Source organism: Plectrocnemia conspersa, unplaced genomic scaffold (genome assembly GCF_051122295.1).
Source record: "Plectrocnemia conspersa isolate PC_06_02 unplaced genomic scaffold, ASM5112229v1 ptg000001l, whole genome shotgun sequence".
NCBI classification, from domain to species: Eukaryota; Metazoa; Arthropoda; class Insecta; order Trichoptera; family Polycentropodidae; genus Plectrocnemia; species Plectrocnemia conspersa.
In genome coordinates, this window is record NW_028277165.1 from 12,971,196 (window position 1) to 12,989,310 (window position 18,115).

An 18,115-nucleotide genomic window follows, 5' to 3' on the forward strand; every position below is an offset into this window, starting at 1 on the left:
AATTAGTTAAAATATGTATAATATTTTGCTTAAATTTGTTTAATCCACCTTGAGAAATATTTTTATTATTTAACAATAAATAGATTATTATTTAAATAGCTCACCACATTAAATGAGTTATTTATTTTAAATGTTATAAAAATATTATAAGTTTGTATCATTTAATTATTTGATTTAATAATTTTGATCTAATTTAATTTTTTGACAATATTAAAAGTTCTTTTTAATATCTGGTGTAATTTCTAGAACTATTATTATATGTACAATATAATAGTTTGTTACATTTTTCACAGCTCATATGCTCTTTGTATTATCTAAATGTAATAAATTTTCCTACGCCTTCAAAAAATCCATTTACTGACTATAATTATAGTAAAATGTACGAATAAGAAAGCCCGGCATGAAAAAATTATGTCAATGAAGGACGTTTCATCTGATTATTATTTTTATAATGCTGTGGTATGTTTATTTATTATTGACAAGGCCAAGATCATTAAAAATCTATAGTGTTGAGAAAGAAGAGGAATGAATTATGTTTATAGATAAATCATAATTTAAACTATTTATTTTAACAGTTATAACATAAACAGTAATAAAATATACTGATTATGATTTTGTACTTATTATTATATGTTCTTTTTTAAACCACACAATTCCAAGTTAGGCTTTCCAATCCCTGGTTATGCCCAGGATAATGAACATATTTTTATTCAAAATATATATACCGCAACTGTGAAGTGAGGGCAGTATACAAAAACCTTAATGGCGCATAACAACTTAATGTATTCGCGCTAAGAGTTTCGACATAATGAGTCGCCGTAAGCTTTCTCATATAGGGGTTGGGGGCTGTCGCATAATTAACCCTTCCACACATAATGAAATAGAGGTACAAACATCATTTGCATTTGTAATTCAGCGAATTAATTTAGTTAAACATATCTCGAATAACGCGAAATGGTGTGGATTTGGCTGAGCACTCTCGCTCTTAATCAGATCAGGATAAATCTTTGCAAATTTACAATCATGCAGGATATCATCAGTGCATGCCTTAACCCAGCGGTTTTCAAAGTGCGAAATTTTTAAACCTTATTTTAAATTAATTTATTATAGATAAGTATAATGAAGATACTTTTACTAAAACAAGGAAGTTAACACCCTAAAGCAAAAAAAAATACGATTCACAATTATTATGATAAAAGACTTTATAATAATAAATGTATTTCGTTTGTATGAAAGTTTAGAATAAAGATAGTATGAAACCATGTAAATTAAAACCGCACCTTGCAACTTTGCATTCTAAATTCATTGGTTAATCCAAATAAATTTTAAAATGAAAATTAGACGACCTTAATAATCAAAAGCGAACGTTTTTTCTCTATCAAATGTTATCAACTTATTTGGTAGATCTTTTTTTTCTTCTTCAGTTGTCGAATTTTTTCTTCCTTAGAATTTTCGTTATAGGACTAGAACATTTTGTTTTTCTCGAGGCTGTTTTCCATTTTCCTTGAAGGCTCGACATATTTTCTTAAATAGTTGTCTGTTTCTGTGAAAGTCCGATTTCATGATATGTGTTTTCTTGCAGTATTGATTGTACAGGAGCTTTTTCAATTGTTGACATATTTTTTTATTATTTTTATTATTATTGTCGCAATTTTGGGTGGTTTAATAAACTCACGGATACTTGCTTTACACTTGTTTGTCATATATGATTATTTTTATACTTTTTAACGATTTAATACTATTATACTGACTGAGATCGACCAATGCATTAACGCGACGAAAAGGAATATCAGAATAAAAACGTTGTTTGAAACTAGTCTTTTCAGCATAAATTAAAATATTAAAGTTAAAAGTTCAATAGTATCGAATAAATTTATAAAATATGCCATTTAAAAATAAATACTTTTATTATAATAAATTAATTAAAAAATATTTTTACGTAAAATATACTGTATTCTAGATTTATTCAAATGACATATCAATTTATCAAAATAAATTATACATATAGCTCATTACATAATTAACTAGTTCATATGGTCTTAAACCAATAGCAACAAAACTACAAAAATCTTTGCATAACTTAAATAAACATTTAAAAAAGTGGAAAATAAAAATAAACGACGATAAAACTGAGGCAATCATTTTTACGATGCGCCGGCAACCGTTGCCTCCGCCTTTAAAAACCGAGCAGGGCAAAAACATTGAATGGAAAACGAGTGTTAGGTATCTGGGTCTTCATTTAGATTCTAAATTAAAATATACAAAGCATATAAAAGAAGTACGGTCTAAAGGGCTTGCCGCCATTTCAGCTCTGAGACCCATTTTTAACAGAAAAAGCGCGTTGACGATTAAAAACAAAATTTTATTATATAAACAATTAATACGACCGATATTAACATACGCTTGCCCAGTGTGGAGTAATACGTGTAAAAATAATTTTAATAAGTTACAAGTAATTCAAAATAAAGCTGTAAAAATAATTTATAACACCCCATATTATACTAATTTAAAGAAACTCCACACTCGATATTCTATACCTACAATTAAAAATCACATTATTACTAATACGATAAATTATTACAAAAATATCTCGCGTGAACATAATAATAAATTAATTGCAAAAATTGGTAACTATGACAAAGTCACACTAAATTTCAAGTATAAACATAAAATGCCTAAGCACATAATGCTTTGATAGCAAATCTGTAACCACGACTTCAATAGCCCCAGTTCGTAAGTGTTATTTTTAATTATGTATCTTACATTTTATTTTCTTTTTCTTATTGTATAAAGGTTTTAGTATTTTCTCCTTAAATTTTACTTATTAAATATTGCATATTGTTGCCTCTATTTTTATTTAAACTATTGTAATTTCGCTTGTAAACATGATAATGGCTAAAAGCCAGAAACATGTAATTTATAACTTGTATAAAACTAAATTATTTTTGAAATAAACATTTAAAAAAAAAAAAAAAAAAAAAATTACATAATTGATTCTTACAAGCGATTACCTTTTAACTTTAAAATTTAATAATACATATAAAATAATGTTTAAAAATGTATTTAGAATGGTTTTACTGCATCTATATGAGATGTTAATGTCTATTATTAGTAAATCTTGACATACTCTGGAATTACCTAGAGTTTTCTCTCTTTCCGTCATGTTGCTGAAAACAAATAAATGTAAAAAAACACAGATTCATTCTTGGCTTGTATAAAAGCCTTTGCAAAATGGACTTTTTGTCGTTGGAAAAGGGTTTTTCCTTGCAATGTCGTTTTCCCCGTTCGGGACGAGTGCGATGGAGCGAATTACCGAAATGTAAACCGTCTGCGGCAAGCACAATAAATTATTTATATTTCCCCTGGTGTGCGGTTGAAATATTTTTATAGGTGCATGAAAATTTGTTTGAGTGCGTAAACAATTCCCATGAATTGTTTCGATCTAGTAAATTTGACCAGGGACTGGGAATACCGCGTGACAAATACTAAATCTTTCGGTAGTAGATGTCCATTCCTTGTTTACAATTTAGACATATCCGTACATCCATAGCATTCGATTCAATGCGTGATACAACAAAAAAGGTTTTATACAGCCTCTCTTTTTATCTGCCATTTGGACATATTTATTAACACATAAATATCCCTGCAAAAATTGTAAAAACAATAAAAGTACTGTTAATTATTTAATTATGCGTTCTTATATAATCTACTGTGAAACAATTTTATTTTTAAATCTAAATTCGATATTAGAAAAATATGATAAGAAAAGTGTGATAATTTGTTAAGATTTGTTAAATTTAATAACAAATTATTACTATAATATTCGATACATTTTTTTATAAAAATAGCTATATATTTGAAAATAGTTGTCGATTTTTTAATAAAATGAAAAAATAAATATATAGTAATATAATAGCAAAATGAATTTTTTTATAAATAATGACAATTCAATACATTTCCTTCTTGTTCATAGATAAAATACTTTTCGTGGCGAACCTTATTATTCTAAAAATAAATCTGCAAGAGGAAATTAAAATATATATATTTTAAAGACTTTGAGAAAAAATCTTTGCCTTTTTTCCGTTCCTTTGAATGCGAACTACCCTTAGACTGTTATTAAATATCCGGCTTTTAAAGGATATCATCCCTTTTTTCGCGAAGCCAAATTTAATCTCGACACAGCTTCTAAACAGACCAAACAACAAAGCGACATTGATAAGTATTTTTGATACAAAACCTGTAAGGATTTCGAATATACATTTCATATTCAATATTGCTTTAATGTCTGAACTTATTTAAATTATTTTTCTATAAAATGGTGCCGTTACTTACGAGTTGACGAAGCTGGTCCCTCAAATTACTCATATATCAAATCAATTTCTACATTGAAATGAATTTTAATGGATAATATTAAGATGGATTAATAGCAATTGAAATAGTAAATACATACTACTTAAATTATTAATATAGTTTATTTGTTAGTAATGCAATATGTTTTTTGCTTTTATGTAAAGACACAAATCACTTATAAGTCCATGTTCTACCGTTTATCCATATTTTACTGTGATTGCGTTAATTTTATATATATTTAATATAAAACTTGACGCATTTAAGAGCCACCAACCCTATTTTTTTACTTGCAGAGCAATTTTACATATAATGTAAAAACTGTTTTTAAAGAAATTCGATTTCAGGACGTACAATATAATAAAAAATATTTTATACATACTTAACAGATATTTTTTTAACCTAACAAGTACCACTCTGCTCTATTTTAATTAATTTATACAGTATTGATCCGTAAGCTTGAAAAATCTAGAAAAATATAATCTATGATCGATCAGAATTATAATTATAAAATAATCACTTACTTTGACCTCTTTGACACAAAGGTTCATATGTAATTCGAGCAAATGTCTTTCGGGTTTTAGTCATTAAGCCTACTGGTATATAGACTAGATCGTGTAAAATTTCTAACGTTAGTGAAGTTATAGGTATTAACAGAATCTTTATTTTAAATATTCAATAAATTTATAGGTAGTTATGAAATTGAATTCTATATTAGTAATAATTCTATATTTATAATATATTTTTTAGACTTTTGTCACGCAATGTGAATAAAAAATACATAACATTATACAAAAATTATAAGTAAAATTGTAAATGGCTTTAGACAAATGTTAAACAATTCGTATAAGGGCACATTAACAATTCGTAAAAGTTAATTTAACAAAATATATTATGTTTTAATATATGCGTTAAGACTTTTCCAGACGAAGAGTTCTCGACAAAGTATTGTTGCCAAACCTCGTATATAAAAAATCTTGTGACTTTTTAAATAAACATATCCCAAAATACATATTAATATATGCCTTGTTCATTGGGGTAACTTGAAAGCAAACCATTATTTTACAAAGATTGTTTGAGTTATTTGTGTACTAATACACTAATACACACATAGCATTTATAAATAATGTTTACCATATTTAACTCTAATATAATAAAAAAGTTGTATCAAAAAAATGAAAAGTAAGCGTTGTCGGGTATAAGCCGGTTAGATTCGTTTGTGGGTCGATTTTTGTCGCGTGATTTATATGAAGTTCCACGTTGACCCTTTTGGTAAGTACCTCAGTAAGAATGGCGCGTACAAATGGTGGCACCAGATCTTATCGTGTGTCTTCTCGCCTTCCTTTTCCTTTTCTGTTGCTGACTTAACATCCGGCTTACACAACTTTAGCAATTTACGAATACGCATTTATAAAAAAAAGTTTTTAACGCGACTTACGCGCGATGTACTATATTCGAAAACTTGAATAAATAATGACTATGAGGATATCCAGTGATGGAATCAGAGCGTAATGTACCTGAACAAATACGCACTTAAACTTAGAAAAGCATTAGATTGGCTTAGTTTACTTTGAGTGGAAATGCTTTCAGTATTATTATGACAATACCTTGTATGTATTAATGTTGCTAGATAGAATTTCAAATGGGTAATAAAATGGTAATGGTTCACTATAAGGTGAATATTATTAATAATAGTTTAATATACACGGCTCTATTAGCGCATTAGCAGAGATCGAGTATTTTTAGAATATGTTATATTGGATTACAGCTTTAACGATTTTTTACGAAACTAAAACAATCTACTTATCTAATAAATATTTCTACGCATATAATATTTACCAAGACAAAATATAATTGCGAAAGTAAAATGTCAATAACAGCTAATTGAAAAAATGATGGATAGACAAATAAAATATTTTTGACCCATCCATCACAAAAATTGTTCAAAATATAGATTCTAAGTGAACGTCTCAGGTAAACAAGCACTCTCCCAAACGACCCACCGTCCAATTTTAACTTCCTTTATTACTTATTTTTCCATGAAATATTTTCTATCCCTTGTAAACAAATGGATGACCATTGCATGAGCAACAGAGTTTTAGTTCGACGCCCCTGGCCACGACAAATCCAGGTACGGATGCTGGGGTTGAGTCACACAGGGGTAGTTACTTTCAAGAAAGGCGCCGCGGCGGCGACGCCTTTACCGACTATGACGCATGCCGAGTTATGATCGCAATCTTGGCTTTCCCGGAACACGACGACGCCGCTTCTAAATGCTTTTCTTCGTACTTTTTTCCACCTCTGAAATCGAAACGTTTTTCGGCAAAACGTTCGTTTGACGTTTATTTTCACAGGTAACGTAATATATGCTACTTTTTATTTTATTTTTGGAAACAAATTGTTTACGATGTATTTGAGATGAAACAGAGCTGCACTCGAACTTTGTTATAACCTTTGTTGTAGCAGTTCTTACTTAGTATCTGCGATATTATATTAACAATTTTCAAACGAGTATGACAATATGATTCTCAAATGCCGATATTGATCTTTAGAGTTTTGAGGCCGGTGGAAGATTGAGTGCGGTCACGTATTGTTTAGTTGAAATAACTGCTCTTGAAAGTCAGAAAGATCTCGCTGAGAGTTGAATTATTGTCGGCTGTGATCTTTCATGAATTTGTGTTGTTGAAAGGCTGGAGCGTGTTCCTCCGTCTGCTTCTCTCTCTCTCTCTTTTTCTCTCTCTACTTTTCTACCTCTCTATAACAAAGTGTCAAATATTTTATATTGGTGGTTCAAGACAGTTTTGTCAAATTGCAGATGAGTATGTTGTGGTCCAATTGCGTCGCTTCTTATACACACCCACAAAAAATGTTTACGCCTTAAAAGTGAAACTTTAGGATTGCAGTTCGTTGATCGGTTACATAGGGTGAAAATAACAATAGTCCTTTTGCGCAAAGTAAAACGTTTAAAAAACGTTAAAAAATGACTTACCTAATAATACTAATATATTACATATCCTATCTAAATCTATCATGAAAGTAAAATTACATTTATTTTCAATTTAGTAAAATTATTAAAAAAAAATTATCAACAAAAAACTACCGATTTTAGATATTTTTGATTTAGTTCGCATAATTTTACAGAATAATAACCTGTTATTTAAATTCTTTGTTACACATTTTTTTCTGTAAAATACTTTTAAGACAGTGACCAACCAAAAATATCGGTAATAACTACAAAGATCTGATCTAATTAAATATATTTTATTTTACTTAAATCATTTATTTTACAATAATACTACATACTATTATAATTCACATTTTAAGCTGACGCGTTAAAAGCGCAATAAAGAAAAATTCTATGATATTACTCCTTACGGTTTGTCGACGAGTCATATTTTAGGCTGTTAGACGTGATGATCGAATATTCCAATAAATTTAAAAAATCATATCACAACTTATAAAAATCTAACAACTAATATAGATAGATATTTTCATACCTTAATTTTTGCTAAATAATTATAAAACAAATTTTTAAAATTAAGTAAATTAATAAATAATAATAGTAAAGCAATAAAAAAATATTTTTCCCTTCCGTCTGTGACACTTTTCTTTGCCCACTAATACTTTTCCAAAGTTTTTACTTTATTAAGAAACTCTTTTTCTCCTTCTACATAATCATAAAATTCAATTTACTTCATATTATAATTGTAAATGTATATATAATACTTTCTACTGTACCAGCACTGAATAAATTTCGCTCGTACGTCCGATGCGAATTTATTAAAGAAAACATTCATTCCACATGTGCATTGTACTGGGATTGCAAATTGATCGGATATTTTTCATTTAACATATTTTTATAAGCTTTCCCTTTCTTTCTCTCTTTTTGATTTTTACAAAAAGCATAACCATTTGTCTTGAATGTTCTTACTTTTTCACCCTTCTGACAATCAATTTTCACAGAAAGACAATAAATCTAATATCTTCTCTAAATCACTGTAATTGGATGACCAAAAGTATCTCCTTCACCTCTACTAAGCATATATAAGAGCATTTATATTTAACGCACATCGTTCACTTTCATTCGAAATTTACTTCCGACGAGAACCTGGAGATAGAATTAAAAGATCGATGAAGCATTTGCTTCTCACTTCAAATCAACCCTAGTCTAGTTACGAAAACATCTTGTATTTAAGATACAAACACACCGTACGAGATTCAAAATTTGTTGCATATTTATTAATATAGCTTAGCCTCTGATATAAAAAAAACAAAATAACTTTAACTTAGCAAAACCCCGTGGTATTCCAATGAGCTATTTTAAAATGCATTTACCGATTCGTTTGCCTTATCGTATATTTACAAATATTATCAATTATTGTCTGTAACATTATAAATACCGTGTAGACGAGTTTATTACTACTAATATTATTTTGTATTAATATTTTATAATATCATTAAAATTACCTAGCAAAGGAATATATGTTTGTTTACGGTTATTACCTTAATAAAATATTTAATACAATATAACATATATACTTTTAATGCGATATAAATACAAAATAAAAGATAACGTATACGTGCGTGAACTTTGCGGCTATGAAGTTTGATATTAAATTTTTCAGCGGTTACTATCCGTTTTTATTACCTGTTTATAACTATACGCTTAATGTTCTTTCGGAAAGTCGTTAAAGCGCAATAAATGCCGGCAAACAAAAATAAAACGGAGAAAGCAACTCGTTTTTAATTATATCAGTACAAAAATATATCAATTAAACAAATATTATCTCGAAGGGGAGTAATATAAAAAGGGTGAAAGAGAGGACCATTTAGGGTTTTTTAACGATTCTAAATTTCCATCGTGTATTTATTTCCATCGCAAACTAGCAAGGGCACTCAGACTCGTCTGGAAAATGGAAAACTTTCTACGCTTCGTTACCACGTTACTATATATTATAGTTTTTATTTAACCTATTTGTCTTGTGTGTGATCACTTTGTAGATTAGCTAGTATATTTCATTTTAACGGTTTGTGAGGTTTTTATTTTTAAAAACCGCTGACGTTTTTTTATTTCGACTGTTTGATTTGTTTTATAATATTGTTTACTTGGTTTTTCTTTGTGTCACTATATTTTCCAGATGGTTACGTTTTTAAAAATATATATTAAAATAATATATAATATAATTAATATTTACTTATACTTTAGTATTTTTCAATACAGATTGCGTGAAAGTCAGCGCCTTTGTCTGATTCTCAATATGTGTTATATGCTATATACATACTATATTCGAATTAAAGTAAAATTACAAACTTTATTTTTTTATTAATGCAAAACAATTCAATATTCGTCATTGTAACTACCCTAAGGCTTTTTAATGTCAAACTGCTGATAATATCAATAAACTTACTAATTAACGAGCGTAAAAAAACTAAAGCAAATGCATGGATTAATATTAATTACTTACTCATTATCAATATACTAGTCAGCCAATTATAGTGATTATTCAAGCTAACTAATCAGTTAATTATAACTTGTAACACGTAACCAAATTTACGATTACATAATATTCGTAAAATATGATATGAATAGTTGCACAAATTTAGTACTCAAATATATGAATTGGAGTCTCTAATCCTAAAGCTTTATAAAAAATAAGTTTTATATCCAATGTCATAGCAATGATTTTACACCCCGCTACTACCCACAAGTCTGATCTTGTTATATCAGACACTTTTCGCTAGTAGATTGTATTAATTGTAAGAATTATTAATTATATTTTAAATAATTTAGTAGCTATTATATAGCAGTATATCGATGGGTTAAAGTGTAAAATTTCTAACTTTATTTTGACAACTTTACAGAAGAAACAAAAAACTAAATAGACAAATTAAACTTAGGAAAATAAAACAATATCTCAAGTTTGAAGTGTTTAATTGAAACTTTTGAAAATAGTAATTTTTTAAGCATCTGTATTTTAATTTAAGGTATAAGAAGGCATTTTTGAGTAATTTTAACCCAAAAGTGGAGTTCACAAATTTACACTTTAATTAATTTTGAAAAAATCCGGTTGTTATATAATTAATTTTAAAAAAAATATTCCAAATACATATTATATGGTTATCATATTGGCAATATCATAATTGTATGATAAAAATATTAATACTGGTATTTCCACATTTTATATGTACATTTTTGTCCTATAAAATTATAATATATTTATGTTGAGAGCTGCCCTCGTTGAAAAACATTTTTCAAATATTCTCAAAAGTGTTTTAAATACCTCTCGAGTTTAACCATTGCTGATTTTTTTCTCTAAATTCAATTCGATACGTATTTTCCGTAAAATTGCCAATTATTTTTTTTCGCTACAATTTCGACTGCCTGGTTTGCTTAAAACGACCCGATACTTGAGCAACTTCAAAGAACCTTATTAAAGGAATGAATATAAATTTGAAACGAGCTAATTGTAAAACCAGTGGTTATTCAATCTAATAAAAATTTGAATCGCCCTTCAAGACACGCATTGGAAGTATTATTTTTATTTTTTAGAAAACCCTTCACGGTATCTGCGGGTGGTGTACGGACCCTTGCGTGTGTCACGTCTTTAGGCGTCCATCTCGACGGACGTCGAAAAAGTCGGAATAAGAAACGCCATTAGTCGTTACGAGCCTCGCGGGGGCCTCCGTTAAAAACATTAAGGGCATCGGGCAGGCCCTTTGTCTTCGACCGGCCGCGATCGATAAGCGAAATGAGTTTTATTTGGAGAAAGACGTGAGAACTTGAGGCGCTTTTTCACGCCACGCACTGTCAGGTTAAATTAAGAGCTTTTGTTATAATCAAGTCTGACTGCCCAGTCGATTCTTTCGGGTTCAGCACTTAATATTTCACACGGAATAAACATAGAGCGGTGGAGGTCGAGCCTCGTTCAACACTGTTGTGAAATTATAACAAGAGGTCAAGCAAAGTAATAATATTTATATTAGCATCTTGATAAATATAGGATTCTAAATACAAAAGGTTCTTGTGACATAAATATCGATAACAACTAGAAACTGGCAGAATATTTGGTTTCAGTTTTGGTAAAATATTGTTTCATTTTTTATTCACCTTCATGTTATGGAAATTCCATTTAATACGATGATTTAATTCCTTCCACGTCTTGTTAGTTACGCTCGCCGGTTAAATACAAACTGATTTTATGTAGAAAATCCTGAATAAAACCGTTATGAACCTTATTTGACAGAGAAGCTTGTTCGATTGACATATGCTATGGGTTGTGTGGTACTCTTCAAATAACGACATATTAAATTAGTGAGCATTTTTAACGCAGTAAGCAAGCGAATATATGTTAAATTAATTTTTAAAATATCCGCGTTTTTATAAATTATGTTTGCCTGAAAAAAGAACGCTACAAATATTTACAGTATCGAAAGAGAGTATAAAACTGTCTCAAAGCAACATTAGCTATAGCTGCTAATGACGCATGTTATTCTTTAACGGTTTTTTAGGTACGATGCTAATTTTATTAAACAGCAAAGAATAGAGTAAAATTAATATCCAAGCTTATTTAAAAAAAAAAATTAAATACGTTTGATCTTATTACATCAATGATTAAACTGAAAACCATTAATTAAACCGTCATTATAGCTATTATCAAACATACAAAAATAATTCAAGCTGATATATTTAGTATGATAGCTCGACCAGCATGTTTTACTGTGGCTCTATATTAATATATATAATATTTTGATTATAATAGAATACAAAAAATATGGCTTAGTCACATTTTATTTTATTTGTGATTTTAATTTTAGCTTATTACTTTTTATTGTATACATTTGAACTTTTGCTTTGACAATACATAGGTTCTTCAGGGTCTGTATTAAAACATATATTATTCATTCGAAAAATGTTTTATTAATGTTAGTATTTTTGCCATTATTATTTGGCTTGTTCAAAAATAGCTAACGTCATATCTGACAATTTTTAAAACAGCGGCATAGTGAGGGGTAGTGAGATTTATTTATATTTTGCTAAAATATGTACAACATATAAAAACTCACACCCTCAAAGAATGTTTCAGCGCGTCTATTCGCATTTGGAGTGTAAAAAATGCGGTGGAGCGCTTTTTAGACGCTAATAAAAATTGCAAATGACGCCTAGTCGAAATGCATTACTAAGAAAATGGATTTTTTATACAGCGTGGAAAAATACGTGATATTCAAATGAAAAAAAAATGTGCATATATTTTATGTAAAATAGTGTTGAAAAAAATACCGCATATATCATTTTGCTTAGTTTAAAAAATACATTATAATATTGAAATATATATACATATAGTACTAGCTAAATATATATTCAGGTTAAAATGAAATTTTGATTTATTTATAAAAAATATATATTTATAGTAAATATTTTTTTTATTGCTATCTAATATCAAAAAATTTAGCGCGTAATATATTAACGAGACAAGCTTCAATATGTTGTCTTATTACTACTGATATATAGTTAAGCATGTTAGGACAAGCAAAATAATTAAGCGTTGAATAAGGACAAAACATTTAGATCAATAAAAACGCAAAATATATTTAGGCTTGTTAATATATAATACATAGGAAAGATATTTTTTAATTTAAATCTTTCTTAGATATAAATCAGTTTACATCTCAAGTTTCACTTAGTCAAAAATGGCTCTCATGTAAAGAAAATCTGAAAAGGAATTCAAAGAAGCTAGTTATTAATTTTGCACAGAATCGGCGCAAACAAGCCCCGAAAAGGGGAGTACACATTTATTTTTCATGTTAAATAGACCTTTATGTACTGTATACAAACGAGATTGTCAAAGCGTTCTTGTCGTAATGAAAAGGATGTTTTCTTATTATCGCAGCTAAATAACAGGCTACATTATGTTTGGCGAGCGCTCGTCTCTGTCGTTATGACGAACGATTGCTTGAGATTCGTGACCTTAATCTCGAGCCATCTGATTCACTCGAGGGTCGCACTTTTCTTCAGGCCCTGGACCACTTTAGCTTTATTATATTATCTACTATATTAAGTCGGGTCGTAAGTTTGTATTTCATTAAATGTATTTATATCATATTGTATTTTTTAGTACATGTATGTATATGTATATTTTAAATTATAACATTAAGCTCTACTTCATTTCCCCTTATAATTATTTAATTAAATTAGATTTGCAGCAAAATTAAAGAAAACTATGTAACAAATTCGAACTATAAAATATATGTAAGTGTGGCTTGATATCAATAGATTATAATATAAATATATTTTATCAGTCATTAGCAACTGCAACTTTTAATTATGTTTTCTGATTGTTCTCTACTATTAAATTTATTTATACATACTTATGTATATATATTTTTTTATTTAATTTCTGAAAAGCTAGGAAATGTATAGTTTATTATTTTAATAATCTCTCACAATTTTTTATTGAGTCAGCCGGAAAACTTTAGGAAAACAAATTTAATAATTATGAATAAAAAATTCTTAAAAAATGTTTTAATAACTTTTGAGAGAAACTATATAAATATAAATATTATTATGTTACTTGTATATAATAACCATTTTACCATTACGATCGCAAAGTGTAGGATAATGAAATATGAATAGATAGTAGCTGACTTAGATGCAGTCGAAGCACCTACTTCTATTGTAAATGTACCCTTTAAATATGCATTGCTGCAATTTTTTAAAAACTTTCAGACCCACCCGCTACGCAGAATATGAAAATGTCTCGGCCGAGAAAAAATATTGTCTCAAATTTTTTGCGGATCCGCTTTAATAAAATATTCAAACGTAACAACCCGCCATTAAGTGCCTCGCCGCATGTTGTGCTCGGTATAATTTCGGCATTACCACTATACTTTTGGCGGCAACCTTTGAATTCGCTTCCTTTACATACATTTCATGTTTCTCTTTATGTCCGCATAATTTCGTAATTCAGAATACACAACGCAAAAGAGGGGGACCATAATTCGGACGGGAAAAGAGATGCTATCCATTCCCCCGATTCTGCTTGTCACATCAAACGTTGCTGTATTGCCTAAAATAATCGCTCATACGAAACCTTGCTTTTTTATAAAAAAAATAACTCTTTTGAAGTTTGATTGGGAAGTGAACGTTATTTTTACTTTAATATCTAACTAGAATCTCACTCACGAAAAAATATGTGCATGAAAGATTAAGTCAAAATCTGAAATAGTTTTCATTAATGTTTTTTTCCAAAATTATGAATACAGGAGAATATAAATATCGTTTTTATTTTACGAAGGAAAGTTAAAAATAAAAAATAAGACTAATAATAATATCAAATAATGATAAAAGTAAAATAAAAATACAGAATTTATTTTTTTAATTATTAGGCGTAATACTTTATCAGGATTCTGAAGCAACTATAAATAAAATGTATGCCTTTAAATCAAGACGTGTTCAGGAAGTTCATATTTGGTCTTACCGTGTCTAAATTCAATATGTTCTCGCATAATATTTTTATTGGAAGATTAGAGCAATGTTCTTTGATTGATAGAATTAAAATCCTACTGTGGTGTTCTTTAAAGTTAGTTTAAGAAATTAGTGTGTTATAATTTACCAAATTATCCTTTATTTTTATTAATAATTCTAGTGCTACTCCATACTGGTTATCACTGTTTTTATTAATATTTTTTGTTATGCGCTTCTTTTGTTAAATATCGATTTTAGGGTCGCAATAACAGCAAGCTCTTTAGCCATGAGTTTCACGAGACGTTTAGTAAATTTAAACGTGGATTCCAAGTATTTGACGCCCGCCTTCTATTTAATGCAGTTTCTTTTTTCACTTTTATGAAATGAACGCTATGTTGTTTTTGAGTTGTGAATGTTGGTTTCACGACAAAAGCTCCACGGATTTTTGGCTCAACGACAATAAGTCCACGACAAAATATCTAGTCAATTATCTACACGACACTACGAAAATCGAAAAAATTAACTTATTTTATATTTTAATATGAAGATACTGTTACTTTTTTTTCTATTTGAACAGTATCGTTATTCAATAAAACTTGAATTTAAAAGTAATTTTTTAATGATTATTGCATTCGATCAATCACCTTATATTTAATAAAATGACTATATGTAGTATGATATATTGACGGTGACATTACTAAAAAATGCATTTGAAATACCTTTATGGTAAACTGCTACGGTAAAAAAATTAAATTATTGGTAACTAATAATGTGGATTGGTGAAAAAATACTCCAATAGATCAAATACAATGCACAGCCAAAAAATATACTATAAATCAATACCAAAAAAAATATCGTGTCAAAATACACAATAGTGATATCGCTAAAATGAATTTTGTGTCGATTTTAATATTTCATCGGAACACATTGTTTACTTGTCCAAATAACATCACATTTTTTTGCAATACTATGTACAAAGGTCCTTTTGATAAATGTTTATAGTTAAGCTAGTTTAGGTTTAAAACTAAATAAAAACTTTTGTGCGCTAAAAATAGTGTCGTCCTGTCTTTAATTTTGTTAAAGCATTTAAATGTATTTTAATGAATAAAATACAATAGATTTCTGGCAATTTATTTATTATAAGTCAGCTGCCAGATTTTATATAAATAATTATAATTTGATGTTATCTTATGTATTATTCTAGCCGAATATATAAATTATACATCAAACCAAGTTAAATTTTAATTGTTTTATAAATGCCAGGTCCCTTTGTTTAAAATCACAATGGCAATCTCGAAAAATTTTCTCCCCATGAATTCGAAGTACTTAAATGCAAAAAATCACAGGGGGAAGCAAGTTTACGCCAAACTTTTTCTATAAGTCTTTTAAAATTTAATAAATCTTGAACGAGAAAAAATATCACGTCACTTCGTTTTGTTTTCGTAATAATAATAAAAAAACTTACGCTCTGACATCGGTTGTCAAAATTTTATACCCCAGCGCACACGTTATACAATAAAGCAAAATTTTATTATCGCATATTTATTATTTATAAAAAAATCTCGTTTCCTATTTCAGCGTTTCGTATATTCAATAAGTTTATTACTTTTCTGTGCAATTAAGTGTTCGTAAAGTTTTATCTGTACGCGGTCTCTGACTTGCAATAGAATTATATAACAGCAATGGAATTTTAAACGACTATCCTTAGCAGTTTTATGTTGTAAAAATTTTACGATTCGAATCGGCAATAGCGCAAGTTGTAAAAATTTCGCCGACTCGCTTGTAGCATAAAACACGTCGTTATTTGTATATTATTACCAAAATAAAAGCAAATTTGGTTTTTCTAAAATCGTCGTTAATACAAAACATCAATTAATCATTTCATTTCACATTTATTGATAATATCTTACAACATTGTATTATTTACCTTTGTTCTTTTCCCTAACTATGAGTATATTATTATAAAATGCATTCTGATATTACAAGGTGTTTAATATGATGGATATAATTTTATTAACAAAAATTCTAATATTTAATTATGTGGTTAAATGTATGTCATATTTCATACCTAATTAAATTAATGTTTATTGTTGCGGATGACACACATGTGACGTTATTTATTACAGTTATGCACCTTTTATAAAATAAAACGGTATGAGCGTAGGAAAAGTCAGAAGCCATTCAAGAAATGCATTCTCACTACTGAAGTATAAATTGTAGGGGTACGTCTGCTGCAGATGCTGCAAGAAATATGGGAAAGCAACTTTTAAAACGAGAGGCAGTTGATAAAAGACTTAAAAATGTTTAAAAATATAAAAAAAAATTATGTTATATTGTCACATATAACCGATTTTATTACTTTGTAACTTTATTATTGTAATTATTTTAAAGACAATTATTGTATTTTCAGTGTATGTAGTTTACTTAAAATAATGAGACGCAGAGAATTTAATTTTAGCACAAATACAATTTTTTGTCGGAAGTGTCTCTTTATCTCGTATTGTAAAAAATGACAAACATGTTTATAGCGGAATTTAAGTCAGGCAAATGTACCTCTCAAATTACGTCATCAAGTATACCCTAAAAATCAACTTTTGTAGCATTTTTAAAAATATCTTAGCTAATACATCTCCCAGTAACATTATTTCCTAGTTCGAAATCGTGGTTTATATTTGTCAAATATTTAGATACGTATCGTAAAGCACTAATAGTTTTTTTTTAATTCTAATACAAAAATAAATAGAATTTTATGGGTCAGATAAAATTATATTCAAGATTTAATGTAAATATGTACGCGAAACATGTGATAAATATATTAATTTTCCTAATATGTTAAAAGGGTCATCTTGCCCGTTTTCCTATTTATTTTGGGATAAAATTATATGAATAAAATATTCTATTTAACATAATATTAGTGGCATTTTGCCTGTGAAAACCCAAGAGCCACTCCTTGCAACCGAAGATAACATTAAAATTGAAATAATAGATACTCTTAAAGAGGTTCCCCGTAGAAGCTTATCAAAATTTATTTAATAAAATGTTCTACAATTATTGCTTGCCATGAAAATAAAACGGTAATGCTGCTGTATAATCAATTTGGTGTCCTATAAATAGCGTATATGCAGAACGATTATTTAGCAAATTTAATTTAGTCGTACTAAACGGAGACTATCATAAATACTATATATCCTATAAAAACATGTTCTATGATATGTTAATATAAATTGTAATATATTTTATTTTTATATACTTTAATAAAGAAAGCCTAGTAAAATATATATTTAATGTCAATAACTCAGGATGAAA